At 26.6% G+C, this 19,480-nt stretch overlaps 1 protein-coding gene across 4 annotated transcripts in view; it reads right to left on the reverse strand.

Annotated features, from left to right (window-relative positions):
* Positions 1-19,480, reverse strand: part of LOC132941597 (zwei Ig domain protein zig-8-like) — a 295,382-nt gene that overhangs the window by 134,104 nt on the left and 141,798 nt on the right. The gene's annotated exons all lie outside the window — the stretch shown is intronic.

Genomic DNA, 19,480 nt, shown 5'->3' on the forward strand with positions numbered 1-19,480 from the left:
TAAAATCCCGTTTTTTAGCAGTTTTTTGTAATTTATTGTCGGTGTTTTTTCCCGTGGCATAATTGCATTAAACAACTATTGAGAAAATCGAAAAATTATCTCTCTCAAGTACCATCTTGATGCAATTTGCTAAAAGATAAGATACTAGGTATATTGAAGGTTTCCTCCTGGTAGAAATTTTGTATACAAAATAAAAAAAAAAAATTAAACACCATGTAGGTTAGGTTAGAATCGCTCAGAATCTAAAATATTTTATTTGACGTAGCACACACAGTTGCATAATATTATACGATCGATGACTCTTCATTTAAAATATGCAATAAACTATTATATATGTTTCCTTAGAATATACAAGTTATAAATAATGTGACTTATTTAAATTAGGTATATACACGTTTTCTGTTAAATGAATCTAAAACAAATACTTATAAAAGAAAGTAGAGTACCTATATATACTATTAAAAAAATATATTACTTTATAAAAGAATAAAACTTTATAAGCAATTTAAAAATAATATCATTATTATTGTATATAAGCTTGTAAAAATATGAAGTTAAACATAAATGACAAAATACTTTTGTTTTAGTGATCGTTTGACTGATAAGACTGGACCTCAAGAGGTCTTAACTCTTACATTATTTCGCATTATTTTGTGGTGCAAATAGCTGTAAAATAATTTACATTGTTATCTACTATAAATCAATAAATAACTAAAATAACATAATCGTGAATAACGTTATACGTACATAATACAACTTTGTATATAATATAATCAAATTAACCAGTTGTCCAGTAAATAACAATATGAAAACAAATTGCTAAATAATTGTAATAGTTTTTAAACACGTATGAGTATTTTAATAAACATTCAATTTATATTTTATGGCACTTTTTCGAAATATAAATTATTTTATTTTGATTCTACATAGATGTATCTACATAGATTCAACACTTTAAGAGTGGTAAACGATACAATCCCAATAGAAAACCTAACCTACATACTAATTTTGTTTTAATAATTTTTGTTTATATTATTCAATAATTCAATAACATAATAATATTAAAGTATAAAATATAAATAATATAACAATAGTAGTGTTTACTATTACAATTAATAGTATGTCATTCAAAACTTTTTTGGATGTAAATGATTTAGACATACCTACTTCATAATATAATACATTACATAATGCGCATTAATATGTTATACCTACTATTTATTAATGGTAAATTATTATTATAAGTACACCTAAAAAGCTTAAAATAAAAACAATTCGTCTTCATTTTAAAATATGTAGATAGCATAGGATGTCTAGGAGGTATTGTGATTAATTTAAAATATTAAAATAAACAATTTTCATTGTTTAATAGGAATTTATATTATTGTTGTTCTATTGAAAGTATCTACTCTGGATCCTTGTAATCAAGAATAATTTAAGTTTTAATCGAAATTTACAAAATGTGGTACCTATCTATCTACATTTGTTTGTGTTGTTATTTTATTTTTATTATCTTTTCATTTATATATATTTATTTTTTTATAGCTTTATGTTAGTTCAAATATCCTACAATTACCTATACGAGTTAAATATTTTCTGATAATAGTAAAATTGTTTATTATATTATTAAAAACAGTTAGTAAAAAAAAAAAACCTTTTTACAACTAACTGCGTAGATCATCAATAATAATAACTATTATTAAGTAAACGATTTTCTTTCGTGTAATGATATACTATACTTCAAATCATTTCATAATTTAATAATGATTTACAATCCATATACAGCATAATAATTACCTAATAAATCATTGAACAATAAAATACAACAATGATTCAGTGTACCTGCGGCTTGAATATTATGTTACACGCTAGATATATTTTCAGGAAAAGTGTTATAACAGTTTGTTTATAGGTGTACTAAAACCAGTAGGTACGAGACGACATCACAATATATGGAAATTGAGGTAGGTATTTTGGAAAAGAAAAATAATATAACTTTAGTTACATGCTGACATGCTATTCGTTTAGTTGATTGCTATTTTCAAGTAGATCGAAATGTGTTAAAGGCGCAGTCAACAAGATCTAAAGAGGAGAATAACTTGAAGTGATGTGCTGGGAAAGGAGAGGGGGAGCAAATAATCCGCTGCAAGGTAGATACCTAAGATTCTGAAATATAAATGGTAGGAGATGGTTTGATTATAGTCATTCTAAATGTATATTATTTGAGGTATATGAACTGTTATACAAACAGACTTGATGCATTAATTTATCTCATTAATAACCAAAATAATATAACGTATACAGTCACACAGATTAATTTTAGACTGTGAATTCGACGACTTTCTTTGTAATAAAATTAATTTTATCTTTTGTGACGAAAAATGATGACACCAATCTTTTGAGTCCTTAACTTTGAGAAAAATTATATGAATTTAAGTCTAAATATAATATACAATAACAGATCAAAAAAACTAATATTAATTTTTACTTTGTTAGCTTAGTAACAAAAAATATGTTATATGTTAGGCCTATTTCATATGGATGCGTAACATACGCTGTGATACCTAACCGTGCGTGTATTTTATTTTGTATGAAAATGTATAATATGAATCAATAATAATAATTTGGACATCAGAATATGAATACATGCAATTTATTTTAAGCTAATTATGTGTATTGTGTTGAACCTTATGGAAAACATTAGAGAGTCGAAATTAAAAAACATAATATGAGAAATATACTATTGTTGTTTGATCAGTTGACATTTCATTATGTTTTAGTATTGAACAGCGAACACAATTACGTTAATTTTTAAAATTGTACACATATTTTTTATTAGATATAGGCTTATTTATTTGATCATCTACTGAATTTTTGTCAATAAAATTGTTTTCATATTAATGACGCAAGACTCGCATGGAATTGAAATTTAAATATATAAAATACACATAAAAAAATTGTCTTCAAATATATTTTCTTATAATATTATATAAGTATTACCTAGTATAAATAGTAAGTACAATATGGTATAGTCTCATAGAGGTGTCGAATAAAGAATAGAAAAGTATTGAAATGAAATCTTTTTTTTTCCACAGAACATCATAATATGACAACCATACCCCATTATACGGCAAGGACACGCATAATAAGTAGCCCGGAAAAAATGTCACATATTCCGTCTTTATGTATGAAAAAGCGGAGTATATCATATTTTCTAAGGGTTTATTTTTTTTAATATATGATCTCCGGATACGTCCGACTAAGGTCCTAACTGGTAAAATATCTGTAGTTGTCCACGCCTACCATGCGATATAATAAAATGTTATACCTATATATTTCAGATAGATATAGATTAAATTAATAACAATATTAATGATATACTTATGAATTGTAACATTAATAAATTATAACAATTTGTAACGTATATATTATGAATATGACCAATACGAGTTATAAAGTAATATTTATGAATTTTTATGATAAAAAATATATTTATATAGGTACTACCATTGTTTTCTATAGTTTCTACCTATAATATATTTTATAATAACTTATTGTCTTACCTATTGAGTTATGTTTATTTTGCTTTCGTAAAAAATGTGCAAAAACCAATACAGTATTGCTATTATGATAGTTATGGTTTTTAAAAATCTATCAACGTACAAAGAAACAATATAAATAAGTGGATATTAATTTTTGAAAATATCTGATATAAGTGTATAAATGGCAGGAAAAAATATTATCTAACAAAAATACTTTTTATATCTTGCGTTTATTTTGTACGATTGTATTGAAAAACAGTACAAAAGTTGTTAAAAAAAACAATTACACAAAAAACATCGAACAAAGAGAATGTAACAAAGATATCATGAGAACTCCGTGAAGGAAAATTGAATCTTTCTTGTTTCAAAATCAATTAGATGCGTTTAATTGAGATTCTTGAAAAAAAAATAATGTTTAAACAGTGTTAATAACATTATACTTATTATAGGTAAATGCATATACCTACACTGTATGTATATATATAAAATATCGAACGAACAAAAGTTTGATAATAACAAAACTTATGTGTTAACTATTTACTACCTACTAAAGTACTACGTAACTTAGAACTATAAATTACGTTTTTAAACGAACGGTACTTTATTAACATTTCAACAACGTAATACATGGCAAAACAAATAAGCTGAATGTGATTGAACGAAGGTATTCACGTATTCGAAAGGACGATATTAAGGATGTAATGCATTATGTAGTCCCTATAGTTGTCCAATATCAAGTAGCTCATGCACTGTAGTTATAAATTATAATAGAGAAATTAAATTAATGCAATATCGTGCGTAGTTTTGATAAAATCGTATTTATTATTAAAATTATAACAAATTGATGCAAATTTAACGTAGATGCAATGAATAGTGTTAAGCTAGAAGATTCTTATCATAGTGTATTAAGAGTCGATACTCGATGTACGAACAATTTCGATTATTTTTCATTTACAATGTATTGTGACGAAAGAATAGTTGTGGTTTACCTAAAAGTTATTTATTAATTAAAAACACTTAGGTATGGGATAAAATATCTACAATTGAATCAAATACTTAAAACTTTAAATTGAAAACTACAGATTAAACATAAATTTCATTAAAGAAGCTTAGAATCGATAGTATTTAATTTTACGCCTATTAACGACGGTAAAGTGACCTTTCTCTTCGCAAAGTATTTATTGTCGAATAAATAGTGAAACGTGAAATTGTATAGTACACAAAGATAAACAACGAATCGATTGGTTTCAATATAAACATTGGAATTAAAAATTAGAATTACAATAAATGTTAGAATGTTGCATACGATATCCGTGATTATTATATAAAAAATGATAGTAACTTTAATATTATATTCTCTTAACTGTTTATTTTACATTGTCGTATTTGTTAACCACGGTATATACTTTTTTTTTATAACATCCATATTTATATAAATAAATATAAAATGTAAATCTCTCCCATTGGCCACTTCGACTGAGGGTTATTAAAAACTAAAAAAACATGATGGTTTGATGCGGATTATTATTTAATATTATATACTCAAATATTGCCATGGTAGAGGATTTTTCATCCAAATTCAAATAGATTCAGCCATCATAGTCTTCTCTACCAGCACTCAGTTAAACATTCCATCTGTGGTAGGTACATATTAAACTGACATTAAAATACTTCTTCATCCAATCCTTCGAAATCCCTATTCCATTCGGCACAATATTAATTAATATGATATATTTAATCGATTGAAATTGAAATAAATCAAAAGTATATTTTTTTGTTACGGTCGCACCGAAAGTTTAGTTTTCGATGACGGTTGAGGCGTTGGAAAGCGACCTTTTTCCATCCAGCGGACGGCAAAGTGGGAATCCCCAAAGTGCCGGCCGGTAAAGTGAAAATCCCCAAAAGTGCTGTGCGCACATATCACGCGTATCCCCTGCACAATCAGACGCTGAAATCTATACCACGGTCCTTACAAAACATAAACTTTTGGTTACATTTTATATTCATATTATAACTATAACCTCCAAGTATGGAGAGTAGTCATTTTTCTTTCATGAAATTGTAACTGTTGAATAATCAGTGGTTGTTGCCTTTGACATGATTTAATTTTTTTGTTCTTATTTTATTTTAATAAATAATCATATTATAACTTCCATACATGACGCTTAAAATAAATAAAACCAAATCGTTTTTTTTTTCATAAAATATTGATTTTGTAGAATAGTTTGGTTGTTGCGTAGATCCTTGCAATACCTTTGCCGTGATCGATGAACCCAGAGACGTGACAAAAAATAGTACGTGTGGCTTGTGTGGGAAGGCAATTTCAGTCTTGGGCGAAATGCGGCTCTTGTCTGCGACTGAAATAGCTCACTTCCCACGCTTGCCACACAATATACTACTATTTATTATATTTCATAATTATACAAAAGTTGTGCACTGTATAATATTTTCTTAATCTATAGCTATCAATCCAATTAGAATATTGAGAAAACTACTATACTCACAAAATTAAAAACAACCATTATATTTTGATATGATATTACCTATTTAGATAAACATATTTTCAATACAATTTCATTCTATAACGATATTACAGTAAAATAATATTATCTTATGAGAAATTATTAATTAACATTTTAATATTTTTAAAATAAATAAATTGTGAGTTTATACAGTTTCAATATTTAATACAAATACAATAATACGATGTATCTAAATTGTATGCACAGCCTGTTTATAAATTCAATAAGCTGTGTCAATATTATTTGAAATAAGACGAGTTAAATTGAAAATGAACCTATGATAATATAGAATAACACTCGTGAAAGAAAATGTACCTACCTGTAAATATAATTATTTTGGTCATTCGGTAACATTTTTTTCTGCTTTTTTTATGACAAAATCTTGTGTTGATTCTACGTTGAGGGTAGATTTAAGTTCAAATAGTTATATATAATACAAAGTCAGATGAATGTTGTCTCTTTCCACGTATCGTTTAATAATTTTATTCTCGAACCTAAGTACCTACTCGTTGTATTATGTTTTTACTTCGAAATCAATTATCTGATATTCAAAAACGGCAAAAAAAAAAACCGTTCATCTCATATTGATACTAAATATTGTATATTCCATATTTCCATAAGTATTCAGTGAGTTATAATTTAAACCAAAACAATTGTGTTCTTAATATAGAAACGTTAAATACTTTATTTTACGTCAATCACGTGCAGTTTGTTTTCTGAATTTTCCAAGCCTGAAATTTAATTCAATTTCAAATCGTGTTGAAAAGAATTGAGAACAAGCAATTTGCATTTATACAACTGATACTTATACTAAATTACTTACTAAAAATATTGTATTATCATCGTATTCATATTTATATAACTTATAAATATCATTATTCAGTAAATCTAACATGTTGAAAAAAGTTTTATGAAACTGTTGTATATCTAGATACCAGCTTATAATTTATTTTATATGTATAATAGCTAATGATCTAAGATGACTTATCCTATATCACACTAATACAACTATATAATAGTATAAAGCAATTCCCCTTCGAAAAAAACGTAGTTTGTATAATGCTATCGTATCTATCAACATAGGACAATTCGAAATATCAAATGGTATAAATAATCAAAAGAATTTTAAAATATGATTAAAAATCAGAATATGAATACATTTATTAATAAAGAAAATAATGGGGTGGCACGTCATGGTTGGCGAATCACCCTAGATGTACCTTATTCTCAAGTACTAAAAGAATCTAAATAATTTTAAAATATCGTTAATAATATTATTTATTTATGTAATATATTCATTTATAAATATATAATTTATAATTTAGATATAAATATAGTTATGTCAAATCTTAAAATAAGGTTCAATGCTTGAATTTAAAAAAAACATAAAATATGAAATATATGTAATAATATAATGTCATATAGTAGGTATACTCTTTTACCTATATCAATGATAGAAAAAAAAATATGCACATGATTATAACACGAACAAAAATTGTTCTTATTCTATTTTACGAACATATTGTTTATTATAAAATTCAACATGGTATACTATACACATATATTTATGATAAAAAAGGTGGGAAAGTGGGTGCCACTCTGCTGTACAGTAGGTTACAAGTAAGTCACTGTAATGGATTGTATTAAATTTGAATTTAATGATATAATATCATTGTATAAGAAAAATGATTCTGAGCAAAGATGGTCATTCTGCATTCAGCCTATAATATGAAACTAAGTATACTTAATTATTGTGAATAAAGTAATTTAAATAATATTTAATAATATTATTATAACCTATTTACGTGAAACTCTGTTTTAAATTTTTCAATTCTTATCCATCAAAGTAAAAGTGATTAAAACATGTAATACATTTTAAACTACTGAATAATGTATACATTTTCAATTAGATAAATTTTGTCAAAATTCGAACTTTAAATGCCTATAAAAAAAAGGTGTGCCTATGTATTTTTAATATTTTTCGACTGATATTGTAACAATGTATCAGGAGCTTTGTATTACATTTTCGCTTTTTGGCCCAATAAATAACATTATAGATAATGAAAATACAAACGATCAGTGAAAATGTTATCTATCTACGTTAGTTTGTTGTTATGTTACACCAAAAACCAAAATCGATTTTGAGTAAAAATTCCTGTTTTTGCCTTAATTTTTCTTATGTTTTTCACAGCGCTTTTAAAAACTATTTGGAATAATTCCTTTTGACCTCCCCAAAGTACTAATTAGATTCACTTTCCTATCAGAAAAAGATACTGATGAAGAAAATCCAAGCATTTTTACTGTCCTAAAAAGTAAAAGGTGATGACAAACACAAAAAAAAAAATCATTGTAAAATCAATACATTCATCGCTCTGCTCAGAATCTAAAATTTAAATTTAATTGGATATTATTAAATATTAAATAAGTGATATAATATATCAAGTAATAAATATATATTATATATATATATTACTTGAATTAAAATGTATATTAAAGTATGTCGTATTTTTAAATTTGAGTTAATTTTACCATGGTGTATTTTAATACTTACAAATCACTACATGTACTAAATTAAATTATTATATACATGGAAACACAAAAAATGTTTTTCCATTAGTATTTTCTAATTTTCAATAGGTATTATGGTATATAGCTTACTACTTTTGTGTTGATATCTTGACATTTGAATAATTGCATACTCACCTGTAAAAAGTGATTGAATAAATATTACTCATAAATGAATAACAACAATACGATGAACATTATTTTACATATTTGTATTTTCAAAATATTGAACACTTGATTCTTTTTTGTTATTTCTCAGTTGAAATTTAAATTTTTTTTTAATAATATCTTCAAAAATGCTGAAGTTTTGACTATCCATTTATGGTTTGAATTAAATAACATTGTTCATACATTTAGTTATGTAACCCACATTGATATAATAAATGAATTATTTATTGGTTTTGACAAAGTCTATAGGTGCCCGTTGTCTATCATTGATGCGCTAGTGGGTTTACAAAATTGTCAACTCTTCAGAGTTTATGAATAGGGGTATAGGGGAAGTTTTGGTGGCAATTTATACGAGCAACATCGGGTGAAAATCGGATTATCCACTTCATCTTGCACACAGGACGAATGTGTAAATTCTAGAGCCGATCACGTTTAACAAGCATGTCACGTATATAGCCTCTTCAATCCTGACATATAATGTGAGGTGGCAGCACCAAGTTCCAAATATTCAAAGGCCACAACCCGAACGAGTCAATATTATATTCTATACGGTAACCGTTTTTCACACCTATCATAATTGACTATGCTTTATATAAATTGATCATATTTGTGGTCGTACAATTTTATTTAAAAATATTTGCTCGTCTGAAATTATACGTACTAGCTACACAAATCAAACATTTCCGGAAAGTTTTGAAACATTATTTCCATAATTATTGATTAGTACAGTATTTCAATTATTTACAATCATCTTTTTCGAATATTTTTCTGGTTATAAGGGTTAACAATAATTAACAGGACATTTTATTATAGCTGAATTATAAACGGTACCTACATATAAACTAACGGTATTCACTGCAAAAAATAAAACTTCACGAATAATGTTAATACTATACTTCAAAGATAATATGAAAATAATAAATAGTATTTACACTTATATTTGATATTAAAATTTTCAATATTATATCAGTTCAATTATTTTTTTAGTTGAATAGTCTATTTTATAAACGCATAGTATGTACATAAATTATAAAAAAAAAAACAAACAGATATTTTTATTCTTAAAATTATAGTTTTCCTATTAAATGTTTGTTTTTACGTTGACTAACATACTATGATAATAAGTAATTACTATAGCTTAATACTAAAATATGACAGTGAAGAATTCCGTATTTTTTTATATATACAAAGAAGTATATTATCTATTTTCTATTTTCTAGAATGTAGGTACGGTATTGTATCACTATCAAGTCTTACTTTTAAATTCCTCCCCAGTTTCATACTCTACGTTGCCTACAGAATATCAACTATTCTTGATGAATTCTCAATATTGAATTTGAAAATACCATAGTGGGTATCTGTTTAGTTTAAATATTTGACTGTTGGTTATAATATTTTGATCAACACTATATTTCTGAAAATTGAATTAAATTGTACAGAATAATATGCAATTATTATGTAAAAATATTTTAGAAGACAGTTTTGAGAATATTTATGTATGTAATAATTCTTATAGTAACGACGTTAACGGTTAAAGCCCCTGTCTCCGTTTCGTTCATGTAGACTGAGCTATTATAGGGACGAACCGCTGCAGAATTCCGTCCACTTCATCCCCACGTTGGCTTAATTATGCAGATTATTGCACTTCGATGAAATCCTTATCAATAAAATCAAGTTGATAGTGTAAAAGGATATAAGTTTAGTATTTATACTATTAAATCTTTTAAACAGTTTATAATATAATATAAATACTATTAACTACTTATATATTATAGACTTTTCGGTATAAACAATGTAAAATAATAATATATAATATTAATATGAAAATCTTAAATCAGTGTCCATAGATCAGAAATGGTCTCGGATACCTAAAATGTATATAGAATATAGATGATACATATTATAAATAAATAAATTACAACCACACCCAACCACATCTGAACCCTTTTCTAATTATTATTAGATAGTTCAAAACACTGAAACTAATTGCCTATATTGTTGAATGTCATAACTCGTTTTGGACTGTTTTAAATTTTGGATTGTTTTAATAGATGTTATACAATTTTTTATTTTATTATAATGCATTTAAAATCATATTTTGATTTTAAAATGTTCGTCAATAGTTCATACTAATAGTGATAAAATATGTACCAATCAGATAAGTATCACTTACGCTGACATTTTTAAACCTGTACGTCAAAAACCGGGAGGACAACAACTTAAAGTGGGGCAAGTAGTAATATTGCCATGATGTATTTCATTATATTTTATTTTTATATATTATATCAAGGATCTCTAACCATGATTAATATATTAGTATACTAAGCCACGATACCCTTCATAACTCGATTCATAGAGTAATATATTATACAGGTGTATAACGAATGGACGACTGATTTCACGTCAAAGTCACCTCCACCGACGTTTGATTATATCACTGGGTTTGGTGCGGTATTAAATTGACCTATTCTTTCAAGAAGCCATACCAGTCTTTCGGGAGACAGAATATTAAGTAGTAATAATATTATGTATGTTTTCTCAAAATCGTTAGCTGATTTCATAATATCTATTTTAATTAAAACATACAAGTAATACTGATTACTTACGCCACTCGGGAGTAACAATAGTACCTATAATTTTCCCTACATAGATCAGTATAGCAAAACAAAGTTCTGAGGCAAAAATTATATATTTATTGATAATTATTACAGAATAAAAAGTTGATTTTACGCATGTATATGAATCTGATTTTATTAAAAATATACAAAATATGAAATATATGACCAAAATTAAATAAAAATGTGATGATTTATACTATCAAAATCCGAGGTCCGCTCTCAAAACAATTAAAAAACACTGAATACAATGACTTAAGATCAAAATAAGATTATGCACATGACAGAAAATGAGTTAACTTAGGTCATTGTAGTTTTAATTATTTAAATATATAAATAACAACTCTAGAAGTATATTTATTTAATAATTTTTGTATTGTATGCTTTGAACTGTATTTATGAATAACTCAATTAACTTATTTATTTCCTCGGCTCTGTTACCATTCAAAAACAAAGATTTAATTTTTTCTTTGTTTTCTTTTGTAAATTGTTCATAAAAATGTTAATATAATTTATTTTTAATGTAATAATAAGCATTTAAAAAGTTTAACACAATTCGATAGATTTATTACATTTACAATACAAATAATTATATACAATTATATTAACAAACTTAAGAGGACAATATTATTTTATTTCTTCCGAGTAAGATGTACAATTGTATAAATGTAATTATATTTATTTAAGCTCATAATACCATTACAGGAAACTGCTGTACAAATTGTATGTAGAGCGATTGCACAGTCCTTATGAAATATAAATCGGTGGAATCAGTTATTCTGTTATGAAAGTATATCGCTTACAACTTTTTAATTTATTGATAATTTAGTGTAGTTGGATTAAATTTTTGATTTTAGATTCTGAGTGGAACGATGAATGTATTGATTTTACAAAGATGTGTGTTTTATTTTTTTTAAATTTTTTTTTTTGTCTGACATCACGGTTTGGAGCAGTAAAACTGCTATAGAGGGTTTGGAGCAATAAACGGGAGGTAAAATATTAAAATTCCCAATAGTTTTCAAAGACACCGGGAAAAACAACATAAAAATTAAGGAAAAACGTGAATTTTTACGTAAAATCGGTTTTCCACAAAATTGATTTTGGTTTTTGGTGTAACATTACAACAAATGAATTGTTGCATTTTCTATACATGATAAAATTTTTAAAATATTTTGATTTGTTTTGAACTGTTTAGGAACATTTTCTATTTCCAATTTTATTAGTCTATTTTTCTATGAATGCCAATAAAACTTTATTTGTTGGGTAAAAAAGCTTGAAAATTTAATAAAAAGGTTTCTACTATATTGTTACAATGACTTTTGAAAAATGTTAAAAATCCTTAGTCACCGTTTTTACTTATAAGCATTTAAAGTTCAAATCTTAACAAAATACGGAAAAATTACGAAAATTAGCAAATTATTTTGAGTTGATAAATCATAAAAAAATTTTCTTTTTAAATCTAAGATTTGAAAATATAATACAAGATTCCTCATAAGTTTGTCTACCTTTATCAACAAAAAAAAAGGCTACAAGCAAATCAAATTACATTTTTATGAGTGTTTGAAATTCATATTTTTACAATTATTGATATTCACTCGATTTTTCATGTAGCGGTTTTGTTAATTTATTGTTATTCAAAAAAGAATTCAAATTTAACACCATCCATTAAAGTGACCCACTTGTAACCTACTGTACAGCAGAGCAACACCCACTTACCAACTTTTTTAAATTTAATACTACTTATCAAGTTTTTTTAAAAAAAAAAAACACTATTGAGTAAGCATATTGAATTAAACTAACAATTTTAATAAGAATACGATGAATATTGTAGATTAGAAGTTGAGCAATAATCTTACTGACATTGAAATAAACGTAATATAATTTTCAGTACCATAATTTATGAGTATATTTGACTGAAGACAGAACTAATAAAAATGCCAAATTTTAGAAGGGTTTAAAACACAATAGTATTTCATGAATTTTTTGTTCTTTCTGTATTACAATTCTTGTGTGACCGAAAACACTATGCTATATTAGGTGCATTGTTTGTAACAGTAATTTGGGACATTTCCTCGACATTGTCAAAGATAATAGTATGGTGTTTTTCTTTATTGTTTCCAGTGGTAGGAGAATTAATAAAAGAAATACTCACCTCACCCTACAGTATATTATCATCATCGACAGCGAAATATGGTGCTGACGGTTTTCGGGGTCAGTGTTCTTTTTTTTTAAAAAAGAAAACAGTGGTGTTTTAAATTCGTATCTCTCACAACTGCGCATCCCTTTCTTTCTTTGTTAGGGTGTAGTAGTTATCATTTCACGCATTTCGCACATCGTGAATCATGCTATTGGAACAAGCTATCTTCATGTACTTTAAAAATTAATGTTATGTTCAAACTCAATAGTGGAAAGGTTAATGGTAGGTTGGTTAAATTTTCATCCGACACACACCAGAAACGTCATTAATATTTGTGTTTTTAAGTGCATCATTGTTATCGTTTCGAATATAAAAGAATGCACATCTGATTGGATTAATTGTGCATTTGAGTGTGTGTAGTTGTTTTAAAGTGACATAATCTTTACACTTTCTGTCCTGTAAAAACTTATGATAAATATACTTATTTATATATTATTTCCTATATATTACTCCCTACTTAGTATAGCTACCGATACAAATATTAAATTTTCAATTAAAATTATAACACCTATATCAATTTCATTATTAAATATTTTATTAACCATTATGATAGTGCAAAGATAGGGTTTATGGTTTAACAACTATTAATCCAGCTTAATCCATTTCAAGATTAAAATATTCTTACAGTAAAATAATATTCAAACTCTAAGGGAAGTAATTTTACTTATATATTCTACTAATTGTGTGGTTTTCCAGACACCATAGTTCATAACGTCATGTAGTTAAATTGAATCTATTTTTTTTACATTTTGTACATAGTGAGTGTTTGAATCAAAATTATAGTTAATGATCATCATTAATTTTCATCTTGTTATTAACATTAAACATAATATGTATATTATACTTTTAAGAATATTTTTCTAAATAATTAACTTAAATTATTTTAATTTGTTTAAACAAAAAATCATAAAAACAATCCTATTTATTTTAACGTATCTCTTGCTTAGTTGGCGAGACTGATAAATATATTTTACATCTGGACAATTTGAAAACATGACTTGGGTTTACTGGTATAGGTACCTGTTTAAACTAATTTTAGTTCCAAGTCTACATCTCATTTGATAATTTGTTACTTATTTTTATACCATCATTTAAATATATTCTATAAATTACTTCAAAGTTTACAAAAGTATAACAATAAACTTCAGTTTGTCTTAGAAAATATTTAACATGACTAATAATAAATAAAAGGTAATGATTACGTCTTGTACAAATATTAGGAATATATAAGTACTTAATTACTAAATCTTAGCTACATAACATAATGATGAATATTATACATAATTCAAATAGTTTTATTTCTTCCTATAACTCGACACTTAGTTCAGTTGTCCGTTCATCGTCCACCGATGACTGATACGACATAATCTTAACGCCAACCTGAACGATGAATTACCATCATAATGGACACAACTGACTAAGATCCATCAAAGCAACAGATTTATTGAATGACCAGTTTGGACTTGGCTGTCAACAATAACGACCATCAGCTGATATAGCGAGCAAGGTCAGCTAACCTCACAACTAATCATCTCAAAATTGTTAGAAATCTTCGACGGGGAAACTTAACAACATCAATGACGTCTTTGAGCCTAAGTCCGGCATCCCCAACGGTTTTTATCACAGCCATATTTGATTCCCGCTACTCAAATAAAAAATTTTATACCTACCTATTATATATTATATTCAAGAACGATTTACTATAGGTACGTGAAATAGAGAATAATATAATAACATTATACTTCACGAGACATGAGTTATTATTGACTATACAATCGAAGTGTAATCAAAGATCGCTCCACTTCAACTTGTGATATTACGTAATGTAATGATTGATTGAAGCATATGGAATCGTTATCATCAAAATCTGAACTTGTCACAAATTAATTTATAGCCGACTGGAAACTGTATAAATAAATAAATTATATATATATTAATATATTATATATATTTGGCCAAGTTTTTGAATCGACGAATCTGAAAATTGATTACACACTAATTCAAGTTGTACAAAAAAGAAATTTAAATATTTAAAATAATAATATTATTCAGAGATTTGGACTCAAATTTCTGTTCTCTTTTGATTTATCTAGATAATTTGAATCAAGAAAACTAAGTGTATTGTGACTTTTGAAGAAAGTTATTATAAAAACAATATCGCCAGTATCTTATTTCCAGAAATTTCTAATAAATGAAATTTGTACCAACCCGAAATGTCAATTTTACAAATAGCTACTAATTTAGATTTCAATACTGCTTCTCCTGTACCCTTTGCTAATATTATAGTACCAAAGTGATCATTAATACACGGTTCAACGAGTGTTTCTGACGTTACATTGGTCTCTTGACATTTCAATTGCATTTACACAGAAATTGATTCTACTTCTTTTTTTTATTTAATTAAATATGTATGTGTCCTGCTTGAAATAGCCATAAACCATTTTATATTATTATAGGTACTAGTAGTTTATTCATTTATGTTTCAGATTTGTATTTTTGAAGTCAATAAATTCAAAAATAATCTCATTACTTTATTTTTGATAAAATATATTTATTTGTATCCCAAGAGGTTATAAACATAATATTATATTCCTTGTGACAAGGAAATATTAACCTTTTTATTTAAAAAAAAAATGCTTTTAATGTTTGGTTTAAATAACATTTTTGAGGTTTTTTAAGATTTTGAACACATTTTTTTCTCAAATTAATTTAGTTTGTCGATAATAACAAATTTGTATCGTTTTGCATATTTATTATTTTTTAGGAAAAGTTAACTTTTAATTTTCTGTAAGAGAATCATTTTATAGTAGGAACCTAATGGCTAATAAATATACTAATTACTATAAACAATAAATGATATATCTCTGATAAGTATAGGACAGTTATGTACTAATATTATCGTATAATAAATCAAAAAACAATCAGTAAACACAATACATTACACATCAAAAATAACAATATAATTGTATACAAATTTGAGACATAAATTAAAATTTACTATATAATATTTTAACGTTATGAAATAAACAAATAATATAATTTAATAATACGTACAACAGTTTAACTTCTTCACAGATAAGTAAATTCAATTGTATAGTTAAAATGAATCCATATAAATAATTACAAAATAATTAAATACTTTACTATTATGTTATGTATATAATATATAGGATAAAAAGAAAAATTATATTCAAAAATCCAGTACAAACCATGCTCATAATTACAGAAATAGTAAGATATTTATTCATTATACGAATGGAAAATAAATTCCGAAGGCATTTCAAAGCAAAACATTATACATAATGTTATCTTAACGTTTACTGGAACAAAATGTTTGCAATATATATATAATATATAATCACTAAGTTTACAAACAATGTCCACTGTAATCCCTAAGTGGTAAAAGTGATTATAAGCCATTTCCATCAGTGGCAATGTTGTTCAAAATTGCAAATAATGGATAGTGATAAAATTGATCAAAATATACGTATAGCGGATACTACGAGAGCTCGTGAAAAATAACTTTAAAAATCGAAAGTAAAGAATGCGTGAAAGAGATGAAAATTGGACTAACCATATTTAGTTTATTTTTGTTAATTATTTATATTAACTAAAAGAAATATGTATTATATGTATTTATATTAGTATAAATGTATGTAAAATAAATTGTATTCATTTGTTTCAAGCTGTGAACTTTAAAAATGTAAATTATATTAATAAGAAAAAATGTACGTTATACTTGCAAACTAATTAAAAATTACCAATTTAGATCCTAAGAGACATAATGTTGATAATTTTTTGGATCTGTATTTGTCGAAAATAAATTATAATATGTGGTCAACTGGTAACTAACATACATAACTAAACTATAAATAAATGTCACATTATAACTTATTTACTGCTTAGTTTTTTTGAATTTTTTTTTTTTTGAAAATAAAACTAATGAATAAGAATAAATAACTGATTCTTGACATGTAAACAATAAATATCAATAAAGTATTGATTTGTATCTAAAAGTGTAGTTTATTGTCTATTTAAATGTAGATGTGGATGTATTTTATACAGGAGTGACTATTATTTTGGCATAAAATAAAAACAGAAAAAAAAATATCGTTCAACTTTTAACAATAAAAATAATATGGTATTCTCATCAACATAACAATAGAAACTAGGGTTTTTATTTTCACAAAAAGAATGCTTTTATTGTAGGACTGTCATCGTAAAAAATAAATGATTGGAGTAAATATTATTTTAAGTATACCATATGTATGCACTAGCATCGTATAGTGTTAGTTGTGGTTGCGACAATAGTTAACACTCTTTGTTGATTTATGTTTACATAATTTACTATAAAGACGTCTACCATTTGTAAAAATGGTCCATGAGGTAGTTTTGTTCATCCAATTTGATTATCTTAAACCAATGGCAATATTAATATATTAAAAATTATAATTTATTTTATTACGTTTATGTCATATTAAAAATCCAAGACCAGAAATGGTATATGGTAGTAACATTTAAGTCTCAACACATTTTAATGTAAAATAATTATTCTGTGTTTTAAAGAATTTAATCAATATAAATAATTTCAAATGCTTAAAAAAAAATGTGATCATTTATTTTCTATAATTTTGAATTCATGTAAGAACGGCTTATGAGTTATGAATAACCTTGTTTTTTAATTGCAAGCCTTTATTACCGATGTTAAACATGTTAAATATGAAACAAAAATAAACAAATAAATATGTTTCGTGTGACTATAATAGCTTACAATTAATCCAAATAATTATTTACAAATTGCGAGTATAGAAATTGATAAAGCAGTGCTAATTTACTATTGCAATATTATCATATATATATATCAGTATACTATGGCGATTATTAGATACAGTTTTAACTAATTTTTACCATTTTTTTTTCTAAATTAAACTTATAACAATTGTTAGGTATAAACCAATGATAAAACAAATAAATAATAATGGACTAAAATTATTCCTCTTTGCCGACGTGGCGTTTGCCATTCGTATCACATCGCATTGGAAATTTCAACGACCGTAATATTGTATACGGAACCAGCGAGTAAGTCGATTACCGTCTCACCAGCATTAAGCTGGCGCTCCGTATACCATAAATAAAAAAATTATATAATATATCTACCTAACGGAATCGCGTTGTGTTGTCGTTGTAGTGTTCTCGAGCCACACTTAGTTCCGTTGTCGGGGCGAGGATCGCGGGCGGCGGCGGAAATGTTTATTGTTTTACTTTTTCGCCAAAGCTTAACGCAGACCAGACACACCACCCCGTCTCGCCCAAAGTTTCACGACACACTCCTCTCGTATACCGTTGCAGCTGCACCGGTCACGTGTGCGTTTACTGTGTATGTTTACTCGAAAAAAAAATGCCATGTCGGCGTGAGTGGGAGAGAGTGACAGAGAGAGAGAGAGAGAGAGAGAGAGAGAGAGTGTGAGAGAGAGAGAGGAGCGGGTGAGAGAGAGAGAAGAGCGGGTGAGAGAGAAACAGATAGACAAAGAGACGGAGGAGTAGGAAATTAGATAAAATATTTGGCTCGGGGTGAACGCAACCTCATCGTAATAACATTACGCCACCGCAGAGACCGTATCCACAGCCTTTCACGTGTGTTATGAGCGGGTGTGATGCATTACGACGGCTCCGGTGGATCAACTCAACTCCCTCACTCGTCATTGTCATCGTTAAAGGCCGACAGGAGGCGTACACATGGCCCACCAAAACGAGATTGCCAATAATTGGATGTATTGTATAGACTACGCCGCCAACCCAACAACCTAACCTAACGAGACGCGACCTTTGGCAGGTGAACGCGGAAAGAATCCTTCACCATTTGGTTTTCAC

The sequence above is a fragment of the Metopolophium dirhodum genome, chromosome 3 (genome assembly GCF_019925205.1).
Source record: "Metopolophium dirhodum isolate CAU chromosome 3, ASM1992520v1, whole genome shotgun sequence".
Taxonomy (NCBI): Eukaryota; Metazoa; Arthropoda; class Insecta; order Hemiptera; family Aphididae; genus Metopolophium; species Metopolophium dirhodum.